Consider the following 21058-nt stretch of genomic DNA (forward strand, 5'->3'; position numbering starts at 1 on the left):
AACCTGAAGGCAAATCACAAGGCCACCCAGAGAACCATGGCCACCAGTTTCTTTACACTGCTCTCCTGCTTGAAGCTTTATGTTCCCTAGGCACGGAGGGAGTGAACTGGAAAGATTGTGGGATGCAACTTATTGCTTACTAACCCATTTGTGGTGTTCAAGCCAGGGTGGAAGGCAAGGACAGAGCTCCAGGCGTTTTACCACTTCTCTATAAAAATGAGCAACGGACCTTTTCCCATGTTGACTCTTATGTGCTGTAGACAGAGGAGATGAGAAAGCAAATTGAATTTGAAAGTAGAAGAGATAAGGCTCCAGCTTCCCTGCAGATATTCTGCAAAGTATATGATTCATAGGAGATCAAAGAGAATTCTTTGTATACATCCGCAGTTGAGCAGAGCTGTTTAAGAGATCAGGCTCTGACTTCAAGCAATCCAGATTCAAATCCTGGTCCTGCCACTCTGTGACCTAGTACAAGTTGCTTAATCTCTCTGTGCTCTCATTTTCTCATTGGTAAAATGAGAATAAACCATATAATTCCATGTCACTGTGTTATAATGAGGTTTGAAAAAGGAAATGCATAAAAAGCACGATCAATTGTCTGACACATCCTTACTTATTAATATTAGTTACTTTTTTAGCTATCGATATTTTATTATTGTCATGCACTGTAGAAGGTAAACTCCACCTGAAGGAGAAGGTATGTTAACCACAGTCTGAGACTCTACCATGCATTAGCAGGCATTTGCTGAAAATAGTGTATAAAATAATGGCTCTGAGGTCTGAAGGAAATATAAGAACAAAGCAAACTGTTCCAGTTCTTATTTAATCTATAAATTTCCAGGCTGAGAAATTTCCTTTTTGAGATTGGAACTAAATATAGCGAGCCTGTCTCTAAATTTAGTAGTTTGGATCTGTCTATTTAATTCCAAATCTTTTCACTGTCACCAACCAGTGCTTCCTGCTGAGATTTAATGATGCAGGCCTTTTGATGTGAGCTGAAATAAACTGCCCTCTCTCAGGGCTCAAAGTCTAGAAATGAGAGAGGAAAAATAAGAGCATGAAGACTATCTGTAAAGAAGAGAGGAAAAGAACAGTAAGGGGTTAGGGTGAGGATCTTGTACCTGGTATTCTTATTCTTTTTTATTTCTCCTAGAGAGGAAACAGGTGAATCAGGATGGGAAAAAAATATTACAAACCAGGAAATCAAGAATAAGTATGTATGTTTGATGAGAAGGCAGTATTGGCTAGAAAAGCTCTTCTATTTATTCTGACACAAATTGTAATTCATTTAATAAACAGCCTGAGGTAAACTATTAGCCTTTGGGGAGAGAACTAATAATATATTCAATAGGCAAAGTACTTACCAGTTACGATTAGGGGTAGCTCCAATAATAGATACCCAAAAATAAAAAATACAATACAGCACAATACAAATAAGAAAGAAAAGAAAAACAGAGCGAGGCAATCCAGAACTGGAATGGACTATAGGAATCCAAACTCTTTTCAGATTTCTGCTTCACCATCATGTGGTATGGCTCTTGCCCTCCTGGTCTAAAATGGCTGTTGTTGTACCAGCCATCAATTCCACAGTCCAAGCAGCAGGGTGGAGGAGAGAAAAAATGGCATACTCCTCCTCTTTTAAGGGAACTACTCAGAAGTCTGATGGAAAACATAAGTTCTTCTTACATTTCATTGGAAAACTAGTTAGTTATGCATCCACACACAGTTGCATGGGAAATTGGGAAATATTGCAACAAGGTACCCAGCCAAAAGTCATGGTACTTTTAGAAAGATGGGAAGTGGATATTTGGAGGGTAACATTTAAACCCTCCCCAAGAGGAAACTAGGAAACATTCCCTAGTTTCCTCCCCAAGAATAAATACCTAACTAGGTGACTATTGTAGTTCATGGCCCACCAAGGAGAAATAGAACAACCACTTTAGAATCTTATGACGGTGCGTCTTTGCTGGAGTTATGGTAGGAGGAAATGAAAGGAGTGTGGCTTTCAGAAACTCTCTGCAGTGATACTATCTAGGTGAATCAGTGACCAAACTGGCATAGTATAACAGTGAAGTAATTGGCCATACTAAAGAGATATTAAATTAACATAATATAGCATAATAAGAAGGCCCAGGAAGGAGATTGACCTGTTATAAAATTGGTCACAGAAAAATTGCTTACCAGGAGCAATTAATGTGCTGCCCAGAGAGGCTATTTTCAAATGAGAAAGCCGTCCTCACATGCTCTGAATGTGGGTCCTCTAAGCCCTTAAGTATAGCCTGTTTTACAAAGAGATATACTGAGTGTAATGTGAAGGGATCACCCAGCACCAGCATTGGTGCACAATCCACTGTGAGGTTCCATCACCATTAGCATAGAACCCGGAGAGAAGATATGGAGATCACCAGGAAATACAAAATCAAAGTAGATTTCTTCAAAGTTGGCAGAAAGTGCAATGTCATCCTCAGTGGGAAGCACAATGGAAATGGAGGGAAAAACATATGGTAGATGTCCCACTAAAATGAAGGAAGAGTACATTTGGAGAAAGAGGGAGCAATGCCAGCTGAAAGGAAAATGTGCAGCCCTCCAGTCCACGGCCCTTCCTTTTTTGCGCCTTATATCACTTTCTTTCTGTCCTCACTGACGTCCCTGTTGGGCTGAAATCCGTGCTTTGTTCATAAATACTTAAAAACCAACCTTCAAGGGAGGGGAGACCTGGTGTGTAGTATTTGCTGACTCACATGGTGTAAATACTCCCCCATGGCTGACTTCATGTAACCAATGAGATGTTACTGGGCAGTGCTACCAATGGGACCGCAACAAGATGTTAGGAAGAGCTAAGCAGCAGCACACCATTATACAATATTTCCACCATGCTGATATGGCTAACATAAATTACTTCAAGAGCATAGATAATGGTAAAATGTTCTGATATAATTAGGAAATAATAAGTATTGGATATGTATTACCTTTGTTTTCAGTATAACTGATTTAACTGTAAATTTGTATAATTTCATTTTTATTAACAGCCCAGTTTAATAAGTAACTCATAAAGTTCCAGAAACTGTAACAGTCGCTACTCTCTAGCAGGAACAAGATGGCTCCAGTTGAACAATATTATAATCTTTTCCTTCTAAATACCATGCATTTCCTTGTCTTTCTCTCCTTTTATCATACTGGCCTAGCTAACCCTGATGAAACTTTACCATCTGACTTCTATTACCTTGACCAGGACATCTTGGAAAAAACAAGTTTTACTGTCATCTCATGATCATTTATCACACCCATTGAAGTTCCTCAAGCTTTCCTGTATATCAGAATCACTTGAAGGACTGAGCTCCACCCTCAAACTTTCTGGTTCAGTGTATCTGGAGTGGGGCCCAGTAATTTGCATTTTTAAAGTTCCCAGGTGATGCCAACCCTGGTCTGGGGCCTATACTTTGAGAACCACTGCTCTAGTAAGCTTGTTTCCTCACTCCCCAAAACTGATGTTGACTTGGCCTTGTTAGGCAGATCAAATCATGTCCAGAATGGCCAATGTTTTAGAGCAATGCTTTCCAAACTTTCTGGAGTATAAGACCACTTTTTAGAAAATTTCCAGTCTGTTGTTGACTGATATATTTTTCCAATATAATAAAAATGAATTACTAGAAAAATGAGATTAAATTTAAAGAACATAAAATAGAAGCCTACCATCTTCATTACTAGATTTAACAATCAAAAACTTATTCAGTCAATTTGCTTTAAAAGTTTCTGAACACCCACCCTTGATTTTTGTACTTATCTCATTGATATGAAGAAAGTAACTGAAAAGGTTCCAGAATTGATAAGCAGACATTACAGGAATGTTATGATCTCAGCCTCACCATGAACCTATTCATAGGCAGCCATTGGCTAGAAAGGAAAGAGAACAAGGATTACATATTCTGTGCATCTTCTACGTGCTAAGCAGTTTACACAAGCTATCTAAGGACATGTTCACAACAGCTCCAAGAAAGATACTCTCTAAAGAGAGAAAAGCCCAGCTCAGAACAGGACACTAAATGGTAGCAGAAATAGGAGTCAACTTTTCCTGGTTATCTCTACACCTCTCTGACTCCTTGCCTCTGGTGGCCCGTTAAGGATATCCAGACAACTCATACTCATGGTAAGCCAAGAAGTTTTCCCTGGACGGTGACCAACAGGCTTTATTGCAAAGACTCTGTTGATTTCTTAGAAGCATCCTACAACGGGCAACCTTTGATTACAGAATATGGGTCTGAAATGGCCAAATATGTCCTGAAGTGCAGAGAAGAATGGCTAAAAAAGACTAGCCATAAGTTTGTCTGTCTGACTTAAGCAAGAGGAGCCGCTCCTGCTGAATCACTAGTAGGATGACATCTCTAGATTTGTCTTGACCCCTTCATGCAGATGCACTTAGGGAGAGAGGAAGTAAAAAAGGAAGCAGGTAAGGAGAGAGGGGAAAAGAGAGAAATTAAGAAAGTCCACACATTTCTTCTTTATGTAACCACGTTTTGCTTATTTTAACAAAATTGTGAACTTTTAGAGAACTAGAAAACTAAGCCAAGGCAGACTTTCTTTTTTATTTTTTTTCCAATGTGTATAGAAAAAGATTTTATTCAAAAGATTTAAAAATAGATCTCTAATGACAAGGGAATTGATACTAAATTATGGTAAATCCAGAGGATTTTAAATCCCGTGGTCTTTAAGGATGAAATTTAAGAAGTTTTTCTTGAAATGGTAAAGACTTACATTACACTATTATGCTAAAAAAAGTAGGTTACAAAAGCACATAATCCTGAGCTCCTCTTATGAACATTTGACAATAAAATTCAGCTTCTCTGTTTAGACCCTTGACACTCTGGGACACCCAGGAGACTCACCCTTTGTTTTTCCCTCTTCTAGTTTCCTTTGCCAGACCTTCTCTAACTCTTTGCTTAGTGCTTAGGGCTTAGTTTCTTGCCTTAGTGCGAATCAATTTAAAAGGCATGTAAAATTCAGATTATATTTATTATAACTAATTAAAAAAAATCTTGCCCTAAATTATGTATGATTTTGTTTATGGTCAGTAAATTAAATATTCTCTTAAACTTTAAGTAATATTTATAAACTGATATACTTTAAAATTGGAAAATACAAAAAAGTAAAAAACAAAATAAGATGGCATATAGTTCTACCTCTGAAAGACAAGGGCTTTCAGTAGTTTAGAAAATGTTCTTCTTTTCTTCATTGTGTCAAGATTAATTTAAGTAATAGGAAATAATTGGGTTTTATGCCTCTTGTGGGAATCCAGAGCCCAGAATTCCCTTCAATATTGATAGCAGGTCATTGCACGTAGCTCCCTACATGTCTGGGACAGACATTAAAGCTCATCAGACCTCCTCACGGGGAGTGGGGGTGTGGAGAAAGTATAAATGGTATCATAAACAAGGTATTGAGACTCCCCTCCCCTGATCACTGCTGGTAACAAACCTTCAAACCCTGTGTCAAGAGACCCTGCTGAACCTCTGTGGTCACACTCCATATAATTGCTTTGTCCTGAAACCTTGTAAGCCACCCTCTGACTCGTTCCACCCTTTGCAGAGCATTAATTTCCACTTTCCAAATGTCCATCATTGGGAAGTATTCTCCTATTTGTAAGTCCCAGTAAAATTCATGTCTAATTCCATACCTGACGTGTCCTCTGGTCTTCACGCTGCCCCAAACCAAGCCCTTCGAGAGCTGGGTTGGAACGATTCTTCAAATATATTATCCATTCCAAGGCAGACTCTTGATACTGAGGCCAGATCACACAAGACCCAGCACTCAGATAGACTAGGGTCTTGCTATTATAGGTACCAGCTGTTGAGTCTTCATCACCTCCAGAAATCTGGAAACAATAGAGCCATCAAAAGTCTGACACAAGAGACCCCCTTTCTCTGCTTCTACTTCCTGTGTGCCTAGCAACTCAGAGAAAAGAAGTCAAGGACTTGACTTTTCCGTTGCTCCAAGGGGATGGTTGTCTGTGGCGGTGTCTCCTACCTAGTAGGCCAGTGTCAATTTTGTGACAAAGTGCAGGGATCCTGCACCCTGCGTTCTGCGTACCATCTTGCCTGCCATTTCCTGAGCCTCTTACAAAATGATACTTAATCCACCTAATCCCTATCAAAAGATTAGTTAATTATTCCAAAACTGCATGGAGTAGGAGATGGTTTGGAGCAGAACTGTACATTGTAGCATTTGTCAGGGCTTTAAGACTTTGTGACAACCCAGATGGTGCTCTCCAGCTCCTTGCAGTATGTGGAGATGTTTCCTTCTGCCCCAATTGCCTTCACACCTACCCTGATTTTTATCAGGCCTACCCTGATGCCAATAGCAGCCAATAACAGAACTCACCAGTCACTTTATTTTTTCTTATCTTTTCCCCTAAAGCTATAAGCTGAGTCAAGGCATGATCTGTCTTTCAAGTTACCAATGAATATCTTGCCAATGCATTATATGGACCACCATCTTCCCAGCCTCCAAAAGCAGTTTCTTCACCAGCAGCTATAAGACCATTAAGCAATGCCATTTTTTTTAGGTCACTACAATGGCAACTCCTCACTTCAAGATATTCGTTTCTGCATCAGCTTGGGATATAATGGGTAGTTCTGTGGTAACAAATAATCCCTAAACCTCAGGGGCTTCTATCAAGTAAAAGCTAGCTTTTTGTACATCCTACATGTCCATTTGGGTTGGGAAGACTCTGCTCCTCATTGTCTTCTCTTGGAGACAGACATACAAGGAGCCTTCATTCCCTAGCTGAAATGTTGCCAGTGACCACAGTGGCCCACTGGTGATGGGTCATGCATAAGCTTTTAAAGGCCATAAGCAGCACACAGCACTTTCATTTACATTTGATTGACCAAATCAAGTCACATAGCTATACCTAACTTCAAGAAGGCAGAGAAATGTAATCTTATCACAGTCTGGAGGAAGAAACACGAATATATAACAGACAAGCTAATGACTAAATAGTTAAGTCTGGGTCTCTGATTTGGCTAGGTAATAAAATTAAGGTCAGAGATTAAAAGCTTTAAACCATATATGAGAAGGCATTTATAGATATAATTTTCCTTCTACATATACCAACTATTCCCTTAACCATACATAAGCATCTCGAAATTGCATCAAACACCATGAAAGGTACTGAACAGAGGTATATTAATGATTCCAAAAAATCCTGTGACTACAGTCCCTAGGCTATTTTGGTTCCATTCAGTGACCATTTATTGGGTGATGGTGAGGTTGGACTAAGTTATCCTTAGAAGGGGACAGCCAATATGAAACAGGATTTCCCAGCTGATCACTTCTGGGCAAAGACTCTCAGGCATGCTGAGAAAATTCTGCCCATTTTTTTTCCTCATCTCAATCCAGGCTCAGTCATCCTTAAGTTTGTAGAAGGTTCATTTGGTTCAAGGAATATTCACTGACCATCTATCAAAATGCCCTGAGTTCTTCACTGAGTATCATATCAGGGCAAATTATTAATTACTATCTTTGATTGGAGGCATCACCTCCAGGCACTTGCTCATTTGAGTTAATCAGCCATTTAAAACAACAAGATGGTAGAAGAGTTAAATCCCTCCTCCATAGTATTTCACCAGGCCCCAGCTGTTTGCCAGTCAGTATGCTTGGCATTGTGGAAAGAGGGACTTAATGCCACTTCACAAAAGTATAGTTTATGGAAGAAGAAATATATACTCAGGAAATACAAGAAAATGGAAGAGTAGAGAGAGACGGAAGAAATCCTGAAAGGAGAGGGCTGACTATGAAAGTAACTAGTTCAAGGTCCAAAGTAAAAATCACTTCTATATTAAGAACTACCTTTATTTCTTTTAATTTTTTGTTTTATTGTTACAAGGTAAAAATGTCCCTCTCTCATCTCTGTGCCTAGTCACCTCGCTGGATGTATCCATTGTTACACCAGTTCCTTCTGTATTCTTTCAGAGGTATTTTAGGCATATACAAAATATATAAGCAAATATGTTTTTATTCCTTTCCCACATTTATACACAAGTGCCAGCAGAGTATAGCAAGTTATGACCCACATGACATATTTTTTTGTTTGTTTGTTTTTACTTCAAAATCTAGCTTAGAGAGCATTCTGTGTCAGTACTGAAGAAGGTTTTTCATTTTCTTTCATGGACTGTATAGATTTATTTAACTATAATAGTTAAATAGTCTCTACTGCCAACTTTTAGTTTTTCAATGTTTTTCGAAAGCAAACAATGAATAAGTCACAAAAGGATATCTGGCAGACAAGTTTCTAGGAGTAAAATTGCTGTTAGAAGGTTATGAGCATCTTAAACTTTAATAGATATTGTAAATTGCTCTCTATAAAAATTGTATCAGTTTATATTTCAATCTGCATTGATGAGAGTTCCTGTTTCCTCACACCCTTGACAACATCTTTTGCATTGGAGGGTTGAAAATGATACATCATTTCAGTTATAATTTGCATTTCTCTGCATGAGGTTAAGCATCTTTTTAAATGTTGAAGATGCATTTGTACTTCCTTTACTGTGACTTAACTACTTATGGGCTCTGAACATTTCCTATTAAACTGGAAATACTTTTCTTATTGATTTGTAAAAACTCTTTATATCTTAAAGAAGTTAACTTTGTTATGATATAAATTACAAATATTGTTCCAAGTTTATCATTAGTTCTTTCATTTTGTTCGCAGGCAGGGATCTTCATTCAAAAAAGTTAAATATTTGTGTATTTGTGAAGTCAAAATGATTGATCTTTCTCTTACATTTATTTTTCAGTTAGAAACTCCTTATTTTGATATTATGTTTTTATAAAATCCCCTTGTCTATCTTTTTAAATTTTGTAGTTTCATTTTATTATATCTAAAATTTTTATTGGTTTAGAGTTTAACCTGGTGAAAGGTAGCACAGCTGGCTATGCAGTTGTTTCAGCATTGTTAAATAATCCATCTTCCCTCTATGTCTTTTTTTTTTTGTATGCTGTATGTGGGGGGGGGGGGTCATATCGCATTCTTTTTCTATCCGTTATTGCAGCACCATTTTTTGAATTTCCCTCCTATGTATTTTAAAAACACCTTTATTATATACTAAATACTATGTGTAGTAGGGCCTATTTCTACGTTTTCAAAACTTTCCCACTAATCTTTCTAATTAAGTATCAGTAATGCAGATTAAATTATTATAGCTTTATGATAAATTCAGCTATCTATGAGGACTGATCCCTTTTTTCCTTTTTTATAATAGTTCTAAAAGTCTAATAGCTATAGACTATTAGTACTAATAGTATTTGTGTTCATTTTTCCATGTGTTTGTGTTTATTTTTTCCATGTGAATCAATTTATCAGTCCTTTCTCTGCACCCCGCCCCCAATAAAAGTGTTTTCGTATTTTTATTAGAACCACATTAATCATACAGAGGAAAAGAATTGGCATCTCTGTGAGTTATGTATCATTCTATTAAAAATGTGTTTCACATTTCATTTTTACAAATCTTACTTTGTGCCCTTAGGAACACTTAAAGTTTTCTTGTAAATTGTTTCTATGCTTGTTTTTGGTTGTTGTTGAATAACTGGGGCCTTCTCTTCTTTAGCTCCTGTGAAAATTGTATGATCTGCTTTTAAACATTGCCTGGGGTGGCATAATTGAAAAAGAGAGAGTCCTCCCAGATCTTCCTAAAAATAATGATAATTGTTAACTTTTATTTTCTTGCATTTGCTGGGACCTTCCTAATTTGAGGGACATCCTGCACAGCTGCCTAAGCAAAACCCTAACCTTTCTGGTAATAGATTTCTGCCACCCTGCTCAAAATATTTTAACCTTGCTGGTTTATCTGGCTAGAAGCTGTGGCTGCTCTGATAGCTTAAATGAGATCTGTATTACTGAGCTGCAGGTAGTTACTCTTTCTCCTTAGGGCCCTTCTCTATAGGTGACAAAGTGTTACTATTACCTTAACCCCTCTAAAAAAGAAACCTATGAATTTGCATGCAAAAAAAATGATTTCCTGACATTTCATGCATCTTTAATCTTCTCTCTGCAGGTCCTATCAGCCCCTACAGAGCTGCTTGCTCTCAGCAAGCAGTGCACTCAGCCTGCACGATGAATCTGAGTTGACTGAAGCCCAGTCAGGGGCTCTTGACCATTATATGGCACCATTGCCAAGACACACGAGGGAAGGAGTCATCCTTCTGGTCTACCTCCTCAAGAGTTTACAAGTATTTCCTTTGGATTACCTTCTGGGCTCATCAGCGCATGCCTGATTCAGGTGTTGTGAACCAGTGACAGGAGACATTTCTCTCTTTCCTTATGACCTCCATAATTATTTTGGCATGAAAGCTCACTTGGGCTCCCTCACCATTTATGTTGTGAGGTTGAGTCTCTCGGAGTATGCTCCACATTCCCAAAGAATCCTGCCTTTTTCATTTTCTGTTCAAAGGTCACCAAACTTAATCAAACGCCAAAAGGAGAATTTTCATTTCACAGGGCTCCAAGCAGAGAACTTACTCAAGTCAGCTTGTTCAACAATTCTGCCTATTAGTTTTCACTATTTTTTTTTCCTTCTTTACTTTTTACTTAGGAATCAAAAATAATGAACTCTGATCAAGAGACTGGCTCCAAGGGTAAACAGCAAAATCAAACCAAAGGGCTCATTCAGTCACTATTTTTGCTAGGTCCTGGGGTGGCATACACAAAGAGGATAAGCCCCTGAGCTAAAACAGCAGTTAGTCGGGTGGACTTCGCCTTGAGCTTCTCCCTCAAGGATCTCAAAGTATTTGAATTTCCCAAGACACTCAGTATCTTTTCTAAGGCCATTTAGAATAGTTGTTATAGTTTACATGAGGGGAAGTATATGGGAGAAAAAGGAATTAACCCACACTTTCTGACTGTGTAGTTTATTGGAATAAGTCTGACCGCCTTCATGGTGAAACACCAGACCTAAAATCATTAATGCAAATGCCTATTTTTTTTAGAATAATATTATCTATTTAGAAATAATTAGGTCACTAGATGCACTTTTTGTACAGAAGTTGTTCCCTCAGCAGTGTGATTTCCAATCTCCTGAAGAGAAAAAGCTCTAACTGACATAGGAATTACAGTCTGAGGGAAAAAAAAAAATCTTCCTCTAGAATGCTGTATATTGTAAGAGAAGGTCCTTAGAAAAGATAACTGCGGAGAACTTGACTTTCCTTACAGCAGAAGCAGAGGTAACCAGGAGAGAGGGAGAGCTTACCTGGACTCCATCCAGCTTTAGGTCAGAGCTCCTTTGACAGCCGAGGCAGCTGCCAGCAACAGATCAACAACAGCTTCAGAGGACAAGACCCTACTTTTGACATCCGACATTTCTGGAATGCAGATTGTCCATGCAGAGTGGCCAAGAGGTCATTTAAATCATACACTAAGTTGGAACTAATCAGAAACACTAGTCAAGAGCCTGTTTGCACAAAATGGACAAGTTTTTCAAAGGAACATGTCTTCAAGATGTGTTGGTTTTTACTCAATTTGAAATTTCGAAGGTGTCCATACTATATGAGGGAGATAATGCTGACTTAAAAGGTGTGATGGAAAAGACTCCTATGATATACAGGGCACACTGTCCACCAAGAATCAACTCTGGAATGAGAGAAGAGACACACAGTGAACAAGACTTGCTGTTGTTTTTTTTTTTCATCACACCCAATTCTGTTAGTTTTCTCTACAGCTGAGAAAATTATTCCAACTCTTCATGTAGCTCTATTTTTTTTTTTTTTAGGTAAAATTCTTTACCATATTTTTAAAGCATTTTTCTCACATCATCTAAGTCAATTTCTAAAAGGTTTGAGAATTAGGGACCACTGTGCACAGAAGGCTGATGTATGCTCCAAAAGATGAGGCCCGGATCCTATTTGTCCTTAGACACCTTGTGCCTTGAGAATGCCTTTCCTCTCTCCTACTAAAATCCAGAAGAAATTAAAAAAGAAAAAAAAAAGAAAAGGAACATCTGCTACCAGAGGACCAGAGAAAGTTAACCAGACAAGCTGCTGTGTGTGCCCACATGCACCTGAGTTGGGCCAGCCCCTTAACGGTCCACTCAACCTGGGAAAAAAATAACCAAGGATCAAAATACCATTTATGATCGATTTAGATTTGGATTACAAATTGCAATCACCAGAAAGACAAAAAGGTGGAATCTGATTTGGAACGTTTTCTCTGTGGCTAAGGATTAACAGGCAACCACAAGGCCTGCCGTCTAGCAAATTCTCCTTCCTACTGTAAGTACAAATGCATGCTTATTAGCTTGTTGAGAAAGAAAGTTTAATCAGGATGCTTCCAATGTTAGAAATGTTCTGTAAATGTTATGTAACCCATACCAGCACTTATTCCCAGAAGGGCAATTATGTTCATGGTAAATGAGTGGATTTTTCTCTGGAATTCATGGAATATTACTGCCATTTTTAATCCCTTTATACGTCATAATTTTTCAGTTGAGGAGACCTAGCTTCAGAATTAACTTACTCAAGTTTATACAATCTAATTGACAAAGGCGGATTCCCATCTCATATTTTTATTTCATGATTTTCAAAAATAGCCTGGGGGGGGTGGGAGGCTTGGGAAATAAACAAAAGAGCCATTGGTGTTATAAAAGAATTGGTTAAAAAAAAAGAAAAAGTTATATATTTCACGTAATTAATTTTAGAAAGTACTCTTATATACAGTGAAAAACTTGAATAAATCTGTTTTTTCTTTAATCTGGGGGAAAATAATGAAATGGGTTAAGTTAGATCATGCCTCAGGTTTGAAATTCATGTACATTATCAATACCGAGACGTATATGTAAACAGATCTTCTAAAAATGAAAAAGGTAGAAAAGGATCGTAGATTTGGTCAAGCTGCTGGGTTTTACGTGGATAAAGATGACTGCTGCTGGTAAGTGGCTGTTCCCCAAGATTTGCCTCGTGGTTGCTGGCTTGTCGTTCCAGTTGTGCAGGGAGGAAGGAGACCATGGTGGACACACTTTCATGTGGGCTCCTGTTCAATATTCTGGCAGGACGTCAGCTGGCAAGAAGTCCCCAGTGCAGAGTCAAAGTGTCAGGAGAAGTTGAAGGGGAGTGGGTGGGTTTTTATTTGAGCTCTCTCTATGGCAAAGTGTACACACTTTCTAAATGAAAAGTGAAAGAAACCTCCCATGTCATCAAAACTGGTTATTATTTTTCTAACTCTATGAATTCTTGCTCAGTTTAATGAAATATTGTTTAAAAATATGAAGTGATTATTTTCCGACAAATTAATACAGCTAGTAAAAGCTGTGTTAAGTACCCAATGTATTTGAGGCTATGGCAAACAGATTTGGCACTTTCCTACATTGTTGGTGGCATGAAATTTTTTAGAAGGAATTTTGCAGAATACTTTAAGTCATCAAAATGACTGTAATCTTTGACCCACTAATTCCTATAGAAAAAAACTGCATAATATACCTGAAAATATATATTGTAGCACCACTTATTGTAAATAAAAATTGATGAAGAGGCAATAGAGGAATCATTTTGTAAATTATGATACACAAATCTGTGGGAATTTGTTTTCAAACTGTTTAACAGTATGGAGTTGCTTATGAACATATGAAATGATGAACGGGAGCTATGTACATGTATTATACAGTTGGATTGCATACATATGAAAAATTAATTTATGTAAAAGAAATAACTGAAAAGGAAAAAACCTCTTATTTTATAATGAGATATAATGATATTTTGTCACAGTTTCTTTTATATATTTGAATTTGTATTTATCCCTTATTTTATACTTCCTACTTATTCCAGTATGCAGAATTCTAAGATTCCTGCCTACTGGTATATACCACCTGTATAATCCCTTTCCTTAAGTGTGAACAAGACTTGTGAATAAGGTGGGATAGTCACTCCCTTGATGAGATTAGATGGTAAAAGATTGTGTTTAGCAGAGGGAGACCCTCCAGGTGGCTTTGGGAAAGAAAACTGCCATGTTGAGAGAGAACCACATGGCTAAGAACGGCTTCCTTCAGGAGCTAAAAACAATCCCCAACCAGCAACCAGCGAAACAATGGGGAATGCAGTCCTAGCAGGTCAAGGGGCTCAATTTTCCCAATGACTACTGAGCTTGAAAAAAGGATCCTGTGTGCCAGATAAGAATGCCAACCCTAGCCAACTACATGATGTCAGCCTGGTGAGACCCTGAGCAGAGGACCCAATGAACTCACAGAAACTGTGAACTGAAAAATTTAGGTTGTTTTTAAACTGCTAAGTTTGTGGTAATTTCTTGCTCAATATCAGACTACTAATGCATTCCTGTTTTATGTTTGCTTCCTTCTCTTTATTTGAATTGTTTTAGATTGATTGGATTTTTTTCTGATTTTATTTTTCTCCTTCTACAATTTGGTAGTTGTTCTTTTCCTATTCTTTTAGTATTATCATTGTAACCAAAGCAAAAATTATTAACTTATCAAAGTGTAAAGTTAGTTAACTTTAGCCTCTATAAATATCTTTAGAAATTAGAACACTTTAACTTCATTTCCACTGTCTTAAATTGTATGCTGTTGCTGTTATTGCTGAATCCTACCTTGATCATTTTCTTTTTGAACTCATTAGATATTATTTTTATTATTTTATACAGTCATTGTTTATTTGGATTTACCTCCATATTTACCATCTTGGTAAATTGTTCTCTATTCTATCCTCAATTTCATGCCATGCGTCTGGGATCACCTTCTCTTTGTGTTTTTCTGAAAATACTTATTATCCCCTCTACATTTGAAAGATGATTTTGCTGGATATATTATTTGTGGGCAACAGTTATTTCTCTCTGAATTTGAAGATATAATTCTATTATTTATTGATGCTCATTATAAATGATGAGTCAGTTTCAATCCCCTGAAGGAAATTTATCCTTTCTCACTGGGTGCTTTTAAAACATTTACTTGTTTTTACTGTCCTGCTGCTTTTGTTATGAAATAACTAGAATGGGTTTCTTTTTAATTATTATGCTTGTAATTCATGGTGCTTCAACTTTGTAGAGTAGTATCTTTCATCAATTCTTGAAAATCTCAGCTATTATATCTTCAAATATTATTGCTGCCCCAGTCTTACTCTCATTTTTTTTCTTCCTGAGACTCAGAATTATATATATGTCCTACTAAATATGCTCTCTAGTCTTTAACTTTTCCTTTGAATTTTGTATGTATTTTCTATACTACATTATGAATATTTCTTCAGATCTATCTTCTAGTTCATTAATTCTTTCTTCAGCTGAGTCTACTACACTTCTAAATTTATGTTTTAATTTTACTTATATTTTCTTTTGAAAGTTCTATTTTATTTTTTCCAATCTTCATGGAATATGTCTTTTTTACTCATAATTTTACATCTTTTGTTAAATATATTAAACAGAATGTTTATTTTCCATGTCTAATGATTTCAACATTTCCTTCAGCATTGTTATATTTTTTATTGCTAATATTTCCATTTAATTCTCTTTAAAATTTTCATCTCTGCTAAAATTCCCCATCTGTTCATGCATGTTGTTCACCTTTTCCACTAGAGCCTTTAGGGTATTAATCATAGTTATTCAAATTCTCTGAATAGTTTTGACCTTTGGTCATATTTGAGTCTTCTGGTAATTGTTTTATCTGATAATGGTAAGGGGTTTCTTTCTTTCTTTCCTTTTTTTTTTTTTGTTTATGTCACACTTTTTGATTGAAAATGTAACAATGTATGTGGGACAATAAAGACTGAATTGGTAATTATCCCTGGAAATGGTCATGTCGCTTCCTCTCTAAGCCATTACTGTGAGGATTGAGTCAATCTAGTCAGGAGTTTACCTGAGCCTGGGATTTCCTGTTGCTATGATTTCTATTAATGCTCCACCAGCTCCAAATTCTTCTGACTTTACTAGAGGGTGGGGCTGTTTTGCCAGAGAATTTTTCTCAGTGTCTACTATATTCTTGACTTTAGGCCTTCTGTTTCCACCTGTGCCTCTCACTGGACCTCTCTTCACACTCCCACCTTGCCTGTGGTAGACTGCTGATGCTTGTTAACTGGCACTTCTGAACCTGATGATGGGAGTCAAGAGCCTTTTTTTTAGTCCTGGTCTAGGATCATTCTTAGGCACTATTTCCCTGGATCTTGGGAGGGAAGGTCTTTTTCAATAATTCTTCCCCTCCCTCAGTAGAAAGAAATCTCTAATGGTTAAGGCTCTGGACAATTTTCTGTCCCTCACTCAGGGCTAGAGGGTTTTCCTTTTTCCTTCCTCTAGCCATGTAGGTTTTCATTCACCTGTGCCCTGGAAGTTACAGGTTTTGTTGCCCTCCCACCATGGGTTAAGGCTGTTGTTTTGTAGTGGAGAAACCTGCACCATGAGGGAAGCTTGGTTTGGTATCCATCCCTGCCCTCAATCTTCCTCATGAGCACTCAGTGAAGGTAAATGGACAAGAACCTACTGCTAGTGGGTGCAAACTCCCGACGTGTCCATGACCCCTCAATGTTTTATACTCTTGATTAACCCACACTCAGCCTCAGGCAATTTGTTAGGATTTTCACCTGAATTCTTCTTACCCCTCTGACCCACAAGCAGGCCACTATCTTGTGTGTGTGCTCTGACCCAGGTGAGTGGATGCTCATAACCCATCTCTCCTTAGAGGTACATGTCTTTCCTTAGATTTCAGGCCAGCTGGTTGACCTGCAGCCTCAGCTCTCTGATGGGTTCAAGAAAAGTTATATTTGTAGATAATGGCTTTTTCTTGTTGCTAGGGTGAAAGCAATACTCTTTCCAGCTTTCTACATCTTCTGTTCAATTCTTGCAGTTGTCTACCATAGTATATTTAGCTAACTATCTCCGATGAACATTTAATTTTTTCCTAGTGTTTTGCTTTTTCAAACACCTCTGTAAAAAATAAAAATAAAAGAACAGTTTCCATGCATGAGTTCTCTGAATAAATTCCTGGAAATGGAATTGCTATGTCAAAAGAAGGATATATTTGTATGTTGCTATTTATTCTCATATTTCCCTCCATAAAGCATATAGCAGTTTATACTCACACCAGCAATGCATGGAGAGTCTCATTTTCCAGCTCTTATTAATGCACTATTATATATATATAATAGTGAAATACATATATATATATACATATATATATATATATACATATATATATATACATATATATATATATATATATTTTTTTTTTTTTTTGCATGGGCAGGCACTGAGAATCGAACCCTGTCTCTGGTATGGCAGGCGAGAACTCTGCCTGCTGAGCCACCGTGGCCTGCCCAAGACTTTTTTATATTTGTCTAAGAAGTGAAAACAGTTTCTGTATGGTTTTAATTTGCTTTTCTCTTATTATAATGAATTACAGCATCTTTTCATATGTAGATCTAGTTGCTTTTTTTTCAAACTAAATATTCTATTTTCAACCCACTTTACAATCAATTTCTTGGCCTTCATTCTAGTATGTTTCAGTTGATTCTTCTGGTTTTCTAAGTAGATAATCATATTTTCTACAATAAGGATAATATATTATTCTCCTATAAATAATATTGGTAAGAGTAGCTAATCTTTCCTTCTCCTTATTATTAAGAATCCTTTATTATTTTCAACATTTTGAAATGCTATTCTTTATAAGAAGAAATATATTTCTATTCCTAGTTTCCTGAAAACAATTTTTAATCATGAATCATTTTGAATTTAATCTAATATTTCCCCAAAGACATATGTAGATAATTAAATGTTTTTTCTTTTTACCTATTATTATATTAATGATATTGAGTTTGTTTATATCAATCTGTTCTTATATTGATAATATGAGTACAATTTAGTCAAAGTTTGATTATTTTATTCATATGTATTTATTTATAACATAATGCTGGATTTCACTTTATAATATTTTAATAGGATTCTTATATCTATAATAACCATTGGGATTTGTCTATGTTTTTCTCATTTTGGGTTATCTTTCTCAAGTTCTGATATCAGAATAAAATAGAATTATAAAATGAAATAATGAATTTCCCAACTTTCTCAGTATGTTGGAATCATTTAAGTGGCTTAGAAATCACCTGTTCCTTAAAAGTTTGAAATAAGTTATTTATAAAACACTTTAGGTTGAATGCCCTTTTCTGAAAAGATTTAACTTAAGAAATATATCCCATCAGCCTGTTTCTACTACTTCTTAATTCAGTTTTACAAATTTATATTTTCCTAGGAAAACCATCCATTTTGAAACTGATAGTAAAATTATATGTGCTATTCTCTTTAAAAGATTAAAACTTCATCAATATCTAGGGCTATTTCCTTTCTCATTCATTTTGAGGGTTTGTATTTCTATATCTCACATCTTAATTAAGCTAACTGAACTATTTTATTTTGTCCATTTTATTCTTTTAGTTGTTATTTTTCTTTGAAAATTAATGTGCTAAACCTTATTGACAATTCTATTCTTCTTATGTCAGTTCACAAATTTTTGCTTTCCTTCTTTATTAATTTATTTCCCTTCTTTCCTTGTATCTCTTTTTATTCTCTTTCTAATGTCTTAAGTAGAATATTCTGTCATAATTTATCTTTTAGTGATAAATGTATTTTTTATCCTTCTTTTATATTCTGTATTTCGTGATGTGAATTGTTTTCTCTTTGTTTTTTTCTCTAGTAATTTCAAAATTATATCTTTATTTTGTAAAATGTATCTAGCATTTATTTTTAGGTTTTCTAAGAATATATGTCTAGTTTTAGTTTTGTAATTTAAAATAGACAAAAATAGCATTTCTGACATATCCTCTCCCACCCCAGTAAGATGAGACAATTAATGTATTTTACTTCTCATCTTCCTTTCACCCACTTCTCAGTTACACTTAGAATGATCTGAAATTCTTGACCCAGCTTATCATTGTTAAGGTATAGTTAGGCATTTACTCCTTATCCTTAAAAAATTTAAATATTTTTATTATTTCATTTTTTAAATTGAAATGAAATAAATATATGTACAAATACCAGCCTGAACAAGTCCCATACTGTTTTCTTTCGGTTTGAGTTTTTGGGGGTGGTGCATGGTCTGAAATCAAACCCAGATCTCCCACATGGAAGGCGAGCATTCTACCACCGAAGCACCTGTGCACCCCTGGTTTTTATTACCATCGTTTTGTAGGATAGTTTAGTTTCTGGTATAAATCATCTTTTCTCTTTGCCCTTCATTTTTCAAAATTCTTAGCCTATTACAGTACTTTACTGCCATATAAATCTTAGGAATTTAAAGATGAATTTGTTGGATTCCTCAAAAATATGCAGTTAAAATTAAGATTAGCATTGCATTTAATTTATGAATTAGTTTCAGGAGAACTGTAATAACATAATTTGCTCACATTTAATCCTATGTCTAGATGATTTCATTATTCACCACCATTCCTTGTATACTATGACATCCCATTCATGAGTCATTATTTAAATTCTTTTGTTAGCTGATATATTTATTTCACTACTTTTTCAGGAATGATATATTCTTGAATTCTTACTTAAATAAGTGTATCTTTCTGTTACCTTCACCCATGAGCAGTGACTTGGCTAGACAACAAATTCTTGGTTCAAACTTTTTAATCTCAGCGTCCTGTCACCCTTGCTTTATTTTATTTTTACATTTAACATTTCGGTGAAAACATCAAAACCAGTCAGATGTTTCCTCCTTTGTGTGTTCTATAAGCATCTACTTGGTTGCACACCGGACTTTTTATGCCTGGAAATAAACTATTTTTCTAGGATATGCCTAGGTGTAAGTCCTCTTTTTAGTTTTTTATTTTGCTTGGAATAGGGCACATAATTTCAAACTACACATTCAAGTCTTCAACTCTGAAATATTTTCTTGAATTATACCTTTGAATTTTGTATCTGTTTCATTTATTCTACTCTCCTCTTCAGAAGTAACAAGTTGTATAATTATCCTTTGTTATGTGTCCTTTGAACCTATTACTTTCTTTTAATAGTTTTCAACGCTTAATCAATCTTCTTTACTTTCAACCTCCACATCACTGATTCAATTTTCTGCAACTCAATTTCTGCTTTTTCTACCCCAGCACTGTTTGAAATTTTGTTATGGCGTTATTTCTTTTATTACATTCTTTCTATAACTGTTTTAGCTACTATTTAATCTAGCTGGATATCTTACCATTTCATCTTTCATCTCAAGTTCAAAGACTTCATGTTGTCTTTCTATTTCATTGAGAGTATATAAAATTTCCTTTCATTTCTTGTAGAAAATCTTTTTCAAAATTCTTCCATATTACTCTTCTCCCCCAAATATTAGGTTTATCCATTTTGGGCAGAAGAATCTCTCCAGAAATGCCGTATGATTTTTTTCTGTTTTGTTTTCTATATGCTTGCCCTCTAGTCAAGACAAGGTTGTAGCAGGCTGGTATTTGCCCTAAGCAATTAATTTCTTCACTACTTACCTGCATTCTTGTGAAATCCTTTCATTTACTCTTCAGCTTGTAAATTCCTTTTCAGCTAGTAAATCTCTTTAATTCCCACTTTCCTCCAGGCTTCTAGAATTACACTACCCTGCAGTAGCAATCTTATCTTATCTTACAGATGAGGAAACTAAAGTTAAGAGAGGTGTTAAAATGTGTCTAAACTCAAAGGATTGATAAGTAGAAAAGGTAAGACTCAAAGCCAGCTTTGTCTAATGCCAAAACCCATTGCCACAATTACTGTGCCATATGCCCCATTCTATTAGGCTGCCTCCGCATCTGATTGAGCAGTTTGTTGCTATGTACAATCTCAGGGGAAATCACACTGTCCCAGAGATCACTCATTTTCATTTCATTATTTTATTGGTGAGTAAAAAGAACTCCTTCAGGTATTATTATAGGCAATTAGTTTATTGGGATGAATGCACCTGAAAAATGCCATTACGATTCATATGCTAAGGTCCATTTTTAAGTTCGAAAGGAAAGTCTCATGTAGGCATGTCTTAGTACCACTTATGTAAATTACACACGCTCACACAAGTATTATATACATATTATATGCATGAGATGCCTAGGACTGGAAGGTTAT

The 21058-nt window shown here is 36.0% G+C and overlaps 2 long non-coding RNA genes across 2 annotated transcripts in view; both read left to right on the forward strand.

Annotated features, from left to right (window-relative positions):
- Positions 1-10140, forward strand: part of LOC143679569 (uncharacterized) — a 257853-nt gene extending 247713 nt beyond the window's left edge. Inside the window, exon 3 of the long non-coding RNA XR_013173850.1 lies at positions 10050-10140. This is a non-coding gene — a long non-coding RNA (uncharacterized LOC143679569). The remainder of the gene's footprint in view (positions 1-10049) is intronic.
- Positions 10141-12056: 1916 nt separating this feature from the next.
- The window catches only part of LOC143679571 (uncharacterized), a 282798-nt gene continuing 273796 nt past the window's right edge, over positions 12057-21058 (forward strand). Inside the window, exon 1 of the long non-coding RNA XR_013173851.1 lies at positions 12057-12258. This is a non-coding gene — a long non-coding RNA (uncharacterized LOC143679571). The remainder of the gene's footprint in view (positions 12259-21058) is intronic.

This window comes from Tamandua tetradactyla, chromosome 4 (genome assembly GCF_023851605.1).
Source record: "Tamandua tetradactyla isolate mTamTet1 chromosome 4, mTamTet1.pri, whole genome shotgun sequence".
In the NCBI taxonomy this organism is placed as follows: Eukaryota; Metazoa; Chordata; class Mammalia; order Pilosa; family Myrmecophagidae; genus Tamandua; species Tamandua tetradactyla.